This window comes from Marmota marmota, unplaced genomic scaffold (assembly GCF_001458135.2).
Source record: "Marmota marmota marmota unplaced genomic scaffold, marMar, whole genome shotgun sequence".
Classification (NCBI taxonomy): domain Eukaryota; kingdom Metazoa; phylum Chordata; class Mammalia; order Rodentia; family Sciuridae; genus Marmota; species Marmota marmota.
In genome coordinates, this window is record NW_025999960.1 from 12,005,846 (window position 1) to 12,018,492 (window position 12,647).

Consider the following 12,647-nt stretch of genomic DNA (forward strand, 5'->3'; position numbering starts at 1 on the left):
AAAAAAAAAAAAGAGGAAGAGAGACCGAAGCTAGCATATTTTTCCTGCCTCACTGGGTGATATTATGATATTGAACAGATGCTGGCACCAGGCTATTGGACTTAACAGCCTCCAGAACTGTGAGCCAAATAAATTTTGCTTTTTTATAAATTACTTGGTCTCGGGTAATTTGTTATAGCAATTGAAAATGAAGTAAGATAATGAGTAATTTTATCCTATTTAAGAGTCATTTTAAAACATTGAGGAGTGGTATTAATTTTTAAAAAATATTTTTAGAGATAAATACTGAAATATATACTAATAAAAGATTATTATGTCTTAGCTTTGCTTACAAATAATCCAGTGAAGAAAAAAAAGTGGGTGGGAGACGGAAAAACAACATTCATCATGAATTGATTACAGTTGAAGCTAAGTGATAGGTAATGTGTTGGCTCATTATTTTATTCTACTTTTTAAAGTTTCTTATTTTTCATAATAAGATTAAAGTAAATTTTAAAATATATTTTTCCATTTGCATGGGAAAACAAGATCTGAAAGGTTCCATATCAGATTTTTAATTGTAGTTATCTCTGGAGTGTAAGGAAAGAAATTTTCTATTCTTTTTACTTGATATGCTGACATTTTTACAAAGAACATACATATTTTTAATTAGAAGGAATAATGAAAAATTAAATATCCAAAATTTATTTTTTACAACTAATTATCTTAGTTGATTATATACCATTGAGAATTTTTATATGTATGCAGCTTGAAGGTGTCTCAAATATTGCTAGAAATTTAAAGGAGAAACACACAATAGGTATTGTGAAGCTAAAACTGAAAATCTTCTTGTACGAACTTGATCCAGACCTTATGGGTTTTTAAAAGGAAATAAAATAATCTAGCTGCATGACTCATCCACCATACTTACATTTATTTCTTTAAGACATCAGAATCAGTTGGGCAAATTACCGATTGTAAATATTAAACAATGATCCAGAATAATGAATTTACCTCAGACTCAGTTCTTGAAGTTCAGATCTTTCAAAAATACACTTAATTTCTATTCATAGCCACTAGGGCTCAGTCTCTTCTTTAAAATGTGAAATTAATATATTTTAGAAAACAAAAGAATTACAAAAATTAAGTCAGTGCTGAATAAAAATTTGAATATTCTTGGAATAATTTGCGGTCTTATTTAGACTAAAATTCAGAGACATTTGTGAAACATGGGAGAGGGGACTGATTATGACTTTTATTTCCCTTTATCATGATGGAAGGGAATTTTGTTAGTGCTATTAAAAAGAAAACAATATTGCCCCTAAAGATGGATTTCATTTTTTAGTCCTTATTTGAATTCCTTCTCCTGGAGGGCTTTCCTGTGTTGTGATGGGTGAAATAACTAAAGAAATGAGCAGAATTGAGCCCCCACTGCACAACAGTGGGTAAACTGAGGCATGGGGTCTCAGACTTTGCAAATGTGAGGATAGCACCCTCTGATTCCTTAGTGATGGGCATCCTTTGATGACAAGACTTCCTAATTTTAGATTTCTAAGGGACTACAAGGTAAACAAAATTCTTGGAGTATGCTTTCCTGAGTGTTCAAATAATAGTGCTGCCTATTTGGTTTCATAATGAATCTCTCGTGTTGGTCAGTTAAGGTTTGTCAAATACTGACTTTCAACTGAAGCAGCATTTCAGAGAGAAGTCATTGATTGGTTCTCCTTTTCATATTCCTGCATTAGCCCAAAGTGATGAGAATGGCCACAAATACTTTCTCTGTGACAAGGCCATGCTCAACAGGAAAACCACATTCCTCCGACCCCGAGTTTCCCTCCCCATGCAAAGAGGGTGGCTGATCAGACCTGATGGTATTCGGATCACACTCTCTATTGGTGGATCTGACTGACCAAAAGCCAGAGTCACTGAATTTCAGTGCACATTGTCTTTTGCTTTAAGGACATAGGGTGGCTTCTCTGATCTCATTAAGCAGGGCCTGCCCCTGGCAGGATGGCCAGGTCTCTGTTTTCCCCATCAGCATGTGACTATGTGACCTACAGGTCTGCTGTCTTCTGGTGGGGTGGGTGGTAAGAACCTCCGATCAACACAATGGGCATTACCAGAAAGTTCTAATGACACTTCCTCCTCCTTGTCAGTTTGCTTTTGGTCTGTTTATCCTATCAACCAAGGTCCTGGGTGAGAAGAAATTTAAAGGATACATGCACAAATTCTCATCCCAAATCCCAGAAAAGAATCAAAACGGGCCCCAAATATTCATATTGTCTTCACATATGTAAATAGTTCCACTGTGTAAAATCTATGTCCAGTTGGGGTTTGAACCATGATCTTGAAAGATACAATTTCAAAGACCATAAACTAGAATGTTGAAACCCTGAAAGATCAAAATCCCTAAATCTGAAATCCCAAAACATTAAAATCCTGAAAACAGTTATGGAAAAAATAATTTTTTGAATTTTTAAAAAGTCACTTATTCACATTTTTAAAGGAAATTTATTTTAGAAACATAAAAACATGTTATCTCAGTTTCAGATAATATTTCTTAGGCCACTTTACATAATAAAATAGGCAATGATAACATACATATTTTTAGAAACATGAACATTTAGGTATATTAATGACAGTACAATGTTATAACAGTTATGAGCAGACCAACTCATTCATAAAGAAATAGGTCAAAAAGTAAAATGTATAAACATATGTCACCGTGGCTGGTAATTGTGTGCACCCAGCTTTTAAACCGCATTCATGTGAAATACCATGATGGCTAACCTAAGTCTTTGACAAGGTCAACCAAAAACCACAGTGGGTCACCACTACATTTGCAGTCATCCAAAGAAGTGACAACTTAAGAAATTTTATCTTTCACAAGTACATATGTACAAAAAGGATATCTCTTCATTTATCAAGGAAGTTTCAGTGCTTTTTACTAACATTCACATGCCATGTTTCCACCAAAATTAACATTGTGATAACACAATTTTATTGAGTCAAATTTGCATAAAAAATGTATGAAACAAACTAGAACTCTGTAAAGTCTTTACATAATTTACATTTCCAGTATTGAAAATGACATAAAGATGTAATTTTTAGCATAACAAATGAGGTGAGGGGGAGATGCTAACAATTTTAAATTGTGGAAAAAAATGTTAAGAAAAAAATTGAAAAGAAAATTCAACAAATGAAAAAGCACATCACAGTGGTGGATTGTGGGCAATTGCTTGGAGGTAGTCTATAAGAGCTAGCCAACTTTCATAATCTTTAACTATATTTTGAAGTCTTGCAGTACTGTGAATGGCTGTTTTTTTCTGTTAGGGCATGACTTGCCTTGGAGAATACATTCACATTCGTTTTCTATGTTGTGCTGCTCTTTTTAAAAATCTTCTGTGATTCGATACACACTGACATGAGCATTCCCTGTTCAATTTCTGCATCTTTTATGCCATGCTTCTATATGGTTTGGGGTACACAGAAATGCATTCCATATGTACTCATATACAGACAGATTTGGCAGAAGCAATATTGGTGATGGGACAGCAACACCATTTCCTAAGTCCCCTCTTATCCTACGGTGCACATAATTGTTTTCAAGCTAGTCAGTAACTACATGGGCTTCTTAAGGCAAAGGCAGCTTTAATTCCTTAAGAGCTCCTGGAATTTCATTAGCTGAAAGAGATGCCAATACAGATAACTTTGACATTTTTAAACTGAAGTTTTCATCGTTGCTGTATCACATAGCCAACCCCTTCCCTGGAACTCATCTTTCTATCTCTCTTCTTTAGCTTTTTTCCTCCCATAGGAACTATGACTTGGGGGATTTCAGCTTTCAGGATTTCAACATTCAGAATGCGGCATTCAGGAGTGTATCTTTGGAGACTATGATTGGCACGGGACCAATTGTGGCATTATGTGTGGAGATTCATCTGTGAAATGATTAGAGCTGACTCTAAGACACTGGGTGCCTTCCATTTCCTCAGTGATGTGAGTAAATATATTCTTCAGTGTTTCTTCAAATGAAGGAGAATAAACTTACTGATGTATACACAGTTCTAAGATTTTGAAGAATAATTGTATGAGAAAAGACTTTCAAAGGAAGGCTTTGCGTGTTTTTAGTTTATCCTTCACATCTTGTCAAGATAATAATCTCTGTTTACGACAGAAAACTGTAGTGTCCTATAGTTGGAGTTACCAGATTTAGAGGAAAAAGCAAAATCAAACCACAAAATGCCCAGCTAAGTTTGAATTTCACATAAAAACAATTTATAGGGTATAAGATCATGCTACACAACATTTGAAAGACATTCTTATTTTGTAGAACATATTTGTGCTAAACATTTTGCTTATCTAAATGTTGAAACTCACTAAGCACCCTGTATTTTATTTTACAGGGTTCTACATAGACAATGCTATCTATTGTAGAAGACATTCATCATAGAAGCCAAAGATTTTTCAGAACCCTGGATATTTATTATTTTCTATCACCAGGCAATTAGTAATACTTTCCTTCTTTTCTTCCTTCCTTTAACAATATTTCACAAGCATCTACTACATTTCAGATACTGTGTTATGTGCCAGAATAACATTTAAGCAAGTCAAAGAAAAAATAAATATAATTTCCAAAAAATGATAAAGGAAAAATCCAATGATGTGACGAACAATGTCTGCTACAGAGCCCACTTAGCTCCAGTATCAGGGACATTCTCCTCGAAGAGATGGTACTTGAGCTGAGTCTTCAAGAGCAAGAAAAAAGCAGATAAAAGCTTTTATAGGAATAGGTCACAGCTAAAAGGAACCATAAAAGCCCTAATATTGTATATTAACTGTAAAAACAAATCTCTGGTAAGCTGGGAGTTTAAAACAATGAAAATTTGTTCTCTCATAGTTTAGAACTGGAAGTCCAAAATCAAGGTGAACCCAGGGCTATGATTTCTCTGGAAGCTCTAGGGAAGAATTTGATTCTTACTTCTCCTATCCTTTGGTAGCTCTAGCATTTGTTGGCTTGTGGCCTGTTATGGTTTGGATATGTGGTATCTCCCAAAAGTTCCTGTGTTCATACAGGAATATTCAGAGGTGAAGTGTTTGGATTGTGAGAGCTATAACATAATCAGTCCATTCTAGATTGAATGGAAAAACTGGGTTTTAACTGTAGGCAGGTCGGGCATGCTGGAGGAGGTGGGACACTGGGGTATCCCCTTGAAGGGTTCATCTTCCTGTGGCTCCTTCCTCTTTCTCTACTTCCTGGCTGCCATATCCTGAGGAGCTTCCCTCTGCTACACCTTTCCACCATGATGTTCTGCCTCATCTTGAGCCTAGACCAATGTAGTCAGCTGACCATGGACTAAATCTCGGAAACTGTGAGCCAAAATAAATTAAGTCGTTTTTACCGAGTATTTTGGTTCTAGTGACACAAAGTTGACTAACACATGGCCACATCCAATTTTCAAGGTCAGTATCTTTGAATTTTCTCTTATTTGTGTCTGACTAATTTTCCTCTGACCCCTCTTGTAAGGATACTTGTAATGACAGGCTTACCAGATAATGCAGGATAATCAGTCTTCCCATCTCAGGATAGCAAATTACATCTGCAAAGACTTGTTTGTTGTGTGTTTGTTTATTTGTTTTGCATGTAAAGTAACATTTATGGGTTTTAGAAATTAGAATGTAGAATTATTGCAGAGGGAGGGCACATTTTTCAGTCTGCCAAAGATGGGAAGGAGTTTGTTTGGTTCTAACGATGTGTGTGTGTGTGTGTGTTTGTGTGTGTTGTGTATGTGAGTGAGACTGGGGCTACATGCACAAAGAGAAGGGAGAAAGGCCTCAAAGGCTGGGAATAGATAGACCCTGAGGGTCAAAAGGAGAGATGCAGATTTATTTAATATCAGTGGGAAACCAGTAAAATTTTAGACAGAGGGTAACAATGATTTACCATTTTAAAAACATTTGTCTGGTCACTAAGTGGAGGCAAAAGCATTTCTCTCATTACTCAGTGGAGTCTAGACAATCAAGGAGTCAAGACTGAAAGGAAACGGAGAACTTTTAGGAACCATTGCTCCTACCAAAGAAGGACAAGCTAGAATTACCTTAGATTAATTAGCTTAGATTTAGGGGGATAGCAAGGGAGAGGAAGGACAGAAGAGAGAAGACTGGAGGACAGAAGGACAGAAGAGAGAGACTGGAGATAGAGCCATGAGGACTTGCTGGTGAATTACATAAGGGAGTGAATAAAGAAAAGTGTCTAAGAACTCTAGTTTGACAGACCTACCTAACAACCTAACTTTGGAAATAATTACACCCTAATGCTAGGCTTTGTTAATAATTTGATTTTTCATTAATAAAACAAAATAAATTACAATAAGAAGCTAATATTAAGGGCTAGGCTCCAAAAAGAAGGTAAATACTGAAGTTTGGAGGAATTGTCCAAGAATCTCTCGTTGGCTCTAGGGAGAGAATTTCACACAAATTAATAAGTGGGGTTTGCCTTATCTTAAGATGCAGTTGGTTAAGGTAGGCGTGCTCTTCAACAAAGAAATATCCTTTTTCTTCCATCCAAACTGAAGTGTTAATAAAAGCATCACACTTCAGAGCAAGGTTAGAAAGGAGGGAGTGGCCCTGTTTCAATGACTGAGGATGACCGGATGTGCCCCTGTGAGGGCCGTCATGAAAGATGCTGGTCAGGGTTCCTGGGAGGCAGCATCTTTCATGTTCAGTAGTAAGAGGGGCCCAGGGACCAGGGATATGCTTTGTACACTGATGTTCTCCACCACATGTTGCTCACCAATAAAGAGTAGAGGGCCACAGATCAATTGCCATGTTGCCAGTTGGACAGAGATAAGAGGAATGGAGAGAACTCCAATCAGAAGGCACAAAAGTTAAGCTCTACTCTAGGTTCTGTCACCAATGACCAATGTAAAGTACTGTGAGCCATTCCATCCCCACCCTGGGGTGTGCTTCCTCAGCTATAAGGTGTAAGAGTTATCACAACCAGTACTTTGGAAACAATGAAGATCTAACAACTATGTTATTGTTATTGTACTACATTATGTATTTTATTATATTTACAATCCACAGAGCTTTGTATGGTCTTAGTCGTTTTTGTTATATTCAATTAAATAAGTGTATATAACCAACATGGCCAGAAAATTGGCAGATTCATTTAGCCAGTGCCAATGGATTGATTATTGAAGATTTATATGTGGTTTCTTGATTTGTACTTAAATGTCCTTAATTAGGAAAAGAAAATGGATAGCTCTACCTGTCCTTTATCTGACACACAGAATTTCAGCCTAAAAATGATATATCAAAGCTATGTAATCTCAAATATGTTGCATAAGAATTCATTAAAATAACAAATTATCAATGAGTGACAGTCACAACCCAGCAATAGGGCTTGAAAATAGTAGCCATTATTTCCTGAAGCAAGTGAGTCTGACTGAAATAATTTTTTAAATTATGATTCTTAAAGATTTTATTTATTTATTTATTTATTTATTTATCTTGTTATTTAAAGTTTCTATCAAGTGGATTGAGGGGATAACTGCAAAATATTAGATCCAGGTGTGATAGAAGTCTGTGATTTCCCTGAGATTCCACCAGTTTGTAATTGGAGAGAAAATAGTGACATTTGATATCTTTTCATACACAGCATTGTCTGAGGACCATAAAATACACAACTATAATTCCAGCTACTCGGGAAACTGGGGCACAAGGATCACAAGTTCAAAGCCAGTCTCAGCTACTTAGCAAAACCCTGCCTCATTAGACCAGAGACCCTGTGTTTACTAGAAGAAAAATAGGCCCAACTCTCTATCATGTCGGCTTAGAAAACTACTTCCTCAATAAGACTCCTAAAGTGAAAGAAGTAAAATCAAGAATCAATAAATAGGATGGTATCAAACTGAAAATCTTCTTCACAGCAAAGGAAATAATCAAGAACATGAAGAGAGAGCCTATAGAATGGGAGAATGTTTTGCCACCTGTACCTCAGATAAGGCATTAATTTCCAGGATATACAAAAAATTCAAAAGCCTTAACACCAGAAAAATAAATAACCCAATCAATAAATGAGCAAAGGAACCGAATACTTCACAGAAGAAGAAATATGAATGGTCAAAAAATATATGAAAAAATGTTCAACACCTCTAGCAATTAGAGAAAAGCAAATTAAAACTACACTGAGATTCCATCTCACTCCAGTCAGGATGGCAATTATAAAGAATAGAAGTAATGATAAATATTGGCAAGGATATAGGGAGAAATATATTCTCATACATTGTTGATGGGACTGCAAATTGGTGCAACCACTATGGAGAGCAGTATGGAGATTCCTTAGAAAACTTGGAATGGAAGCACCATTTGACCTAGCTATCCCAATCCTTGGTTTATACCAAAGGACTTAAAATCAGCATGCCACAGTGACACAGCCACATTCATGTTTATAACAGCTCAATTCACAATAGATAGCCAAGCTATGGAAAAAACCTAGGTGTTCTTCAACAGATGAATGGAAAAGAAAATGTGGTATATATACACAATGGGATATTATTCAACCATAAAGAATAAAATTACGGCATTTGCTGATAAATGGATGGAGTTGGAGAATATCATGCTAAGTGAAATAAGCCAATCCCAAAAACCATAGCCAGAATGTTCTCTCTGATTTGTGGATGCTAACCCAAAACAAGGGAGGTTGGGGAGGGGAATAATAGAAATCCATTGGATTATACAAAGGGAAACAAAGGGAAGGGGGGGGGGGGGGAGGAAAAAGAATAGGAAAGACAGTAGAATTAATCAGACATAACTTTCCTAGCCTTGTATTTTAATACATGACATGGTAACTCCACATTGTGTACAACCACAAGAGTGGGATCCTACATAGAATAATTTGCCAAAGTACATTCTACTGTCATATATAACTAAAAAGAACAAATTAAAAGAAAAAAAAGACTCTTCCTCAAAATGAAATAAAAAGAGCTGGGGTTGTAGTTCAGTGGTAGAGTGCCCCTGGGTTCAATCTAGAGTACGATAACAAATAAATAAACAAACAAATGATAAATTATAAGTACAATTTGATTTTCTTTGCAAAAAAATCACTTAAGATTATTTGCCCAAAAAAGTTAGATTTATAAACTAATATTCTAAAAGATGTACCACCTAAATTCATTAATTCATGACTGGGTTACTTTTCAAATATCAACCAGTTTGATGTAGAGTTACTGTCACATCTTTTTTTCATTTATTTTTAAAAAGTCCAATATCTGTCTCCCTTTTTGTTTTCATGTGGTCTTTTGTTTTGATAGAAAAGATTAAATGTCATATTTAATTTAAAATCAATATTTTCTGAGACCATGTTGCAGACAGATCTGGATCAGGACTTGTAGGACAGTATTTAACCAGAGAGCATCTTTCCAAATACACATCTTTGAAAATAATTTATCACAACCATGACTATAATAACCATTTTATTAGTGTCTATGAATATCACACATCAAAGTCCATCCATTTTATTAGGATAGAATGTTATTGAAGAACTGATGAAGATATTTGTAGTAATTGGAACTGGTAGAAATGACAGAGCTCTGATTCAGGTTGATCTTCACATAATCATACAGAGTAAGAAGCCTTTGAGTCATCTTGTCCATTTCCATAGTAGCCAGAGACATTATCCAATGTCCTCTGAATTTACATTTGGAGTAAGGTAGACAAGAGAATATCAGTGACAAGCAGCGTTTTAAAAATCCTGTCAAGTAGCCCGGACTCAAGGGAAGGTGTCCTGCTGATCCATGGACATCATCACCTTCTCCTTGATAAACCAGTGCAGATAAAAATATATCTCCTCTTGGCATAAAACACTTATCTATCTACATATTCCCAGTCCTTCAGAGACAATCGGAAAGGTCTGTATGATAATCCTCCACTATAAAAAGAAACATAGCCTTATTTTGCACCTTTCATAAGAAACCATGTTGGGAGGAATGTCACCAGGCAAATGCCCTCTCAAACCCTGAGAAACAATGCTTCTAACTAACTTGTATGGTTTGGATGTGATGTGTTCCCGAAAGCTCACATATGAGACAATGCAAGAAATTTGGAGGAGAAATGATCAAGTTATAGCCTTAACTTAATCAATGAGTTTATCCCTGATGGGATTAATTGAAGTGGCAGGGTGTGGCTGGAGGGGTGGGGGTGTGACTTTGGGTATATATTTGTATCTGGAGAGTAGAGTCTCTTTCTCTGCTTCCTGATGAGAGCTGCTTCCCTCTGCCATACTCTCCCACCATGATATCCAGCCTCACCTTGAGCCCTGAAGAATGGAGCCAGCCTTCTATGGATTAAGATCTCTGAAATCGTGAGCCCTCAAATAAACTTTTCCTCCTTACAGCTGTTCTGGTCAGGTCCTTTAGTCACAGCAGCAAAAAAGCTGACTGAAACACTAACCAATATTGTGTGCCAGACTGGACACCCACCTGGCCAGTCATGCAGATTCCCAGGAGCTCACTGCTATTGTGAAGCCAGGTACAGAGTAGAACTGAGCAAAAACAGTTTCAGCCATAAAGGATGCTGTGTGGACCTGCTGTTCACCTCAGGCTTATTACCCTCTCGCTGTAGTAGAGGGCCTTGATAAAGTCCCCCCCATTTCAGTCTGGTTCACTTCTGATCCTGATTGAAACAAGCCCATAAAAGGACTGAAGGAGACAATTCACAATAGCTAGACTGTGGAACCAACCTAGATGCCCTTCAATAGATGAATGGATTAAAAAAAATGTGTCATTTATACACCATGGAGTATTACTCTGCACTAAAAAATGACAAAATCATGGAATTTGCAGGGAAATGGATGGCATTAGAGTAGATTATGCTAAGTGAAGCTAGCCAATCCCTAAAAAACAAATGCCAAATGTCTTCTTTGATATAAGGAGAACAACTAAGAACAGAGCAGGGAGGAAGAGCATGAGAAGAAGATTAACATTAAACAGGGACGAGAGGTGGGAAGGAAAGGGAGAGAGTAGGGAAATTGCATGGAAATGGAAGGAGACCCTCATTGTTATACAAAATTACATATAAGAGGAAGTGAGGGGAAAGGGAAAAAAAACAAGGGGGAGAAATGAATTACAGTAAATGGGGTAGAGAGAGAAGATGGGAGGGGAGGGGAGGGGGTATAGTAGAGGATAGGAAAGGCAGCAGAATACAACAGTCACTAGTATGGCAATATGTAAAAACGTGGATGTGTAACCGATGTGATTCTGCAATCTGTATACGGGGTAAAAATGGGAGTTCATAACCCACTTGAATCAAATGTGTGAAATATGATATGTCAAGAGCTATGTAATATTTTGAACAACTAATAATAAAATTTTTTAAAAAAAGGACTGAAGGAGAGACTCCTCATCTCTGGGACAGATCTACCCGCCTCCCCAAGAAGTCATGAATAACCTCCTACTCCTTAACTAAAATCTGCTCCTTTTCCCCCTTACTCTTAAAAAGGACTTTTGTCTCTTGTTTGGGGAAAAGCAGATTTGAGAGTTATTTCTCTCAGTGTCTCCTTTATTCTCTGGCCAGAGAATAAACATTTTTTCACTGCATAATTGGCTACCAATTATTTTGTATTTTTTCCCATAATTCTGAGAAGAAAGAACCCAGGTTGGGTCAGAAATTGGTCAGGAACTCTTCAGCTTTTGCTATAACTGGCAATTCCTGCCTGAGCTCCTATAAAATGTTTTGATTTTTGCATCTATCAGGTTATAAACTGCAATCTGCATCCTTGATCCCACACACATAGATGGGCATGACTGGAGGACACCATTATCTCCAACCTTATGAGTCAGTTCAAATTTTTGAGGGATAGAATAGAAGAGGTGTGTTATAGTTGGATTGTTTTCCCTTCAAAATTCATTGGTTTCAACCTAATCCTAAATGTGATAGTTTGGACAATAGGTCCTTTAAGAGGTAATTAAGTCACAAGAGTAAAACTCTCACGAATGAATTAATACTGTTATAAAAAGTATTTGCAGCCAGGAATGATCGCACACACCTGTAATCCCAGCAGCTTGGGAGGCTGAAGCAAAAGGATCTCAAGTTCAAAGCCAGCCTCAGCAATGGCAAGGTGCTAAGCAACTCAGTGAGACCCTGTCTCTAAATAAAAAATAAAAATGGGGGGCATTGCTCAGTTGTCGGGTAGCCCTGAGTTCAATCCCTGGCACCAATGAAAAAAAAAAAAAGAGTTTGCCAAAGTGGGCTTTCTGTTTGCTTACTCCCTTCTATCATGTGACACAGCAAGAAGTCTTCTGCAAGTACCACACCTTGATCTTGAACTTTTCAGTCTGCAGAACTGGGAGCCAGTACATTTTTCTTTTCATTATAAATTACCCAGTCTTAAGTTTTCATTAAGACATCACAGGTTATACAAAGTGATTTTTCAAAAACAAAAAAGTTTCTCTTTTTTCCAGAAGTTCAGCTCCTTATTTACCCCATTGCCTCAAGAATAAATGGCCTTCACCTTGTGAATGCTGGGATGCCAGTTTTAAATGTCTATTTATCACAAAGATTCTTTCTCTTCAAATCTCAGAAATAACCCACTGAAACCTTTCCCAGACTCATCCCACCTTCCCACCCCTATCTTCTATAAAGTCTTCAATCAGGTAGGGAAGATTCTG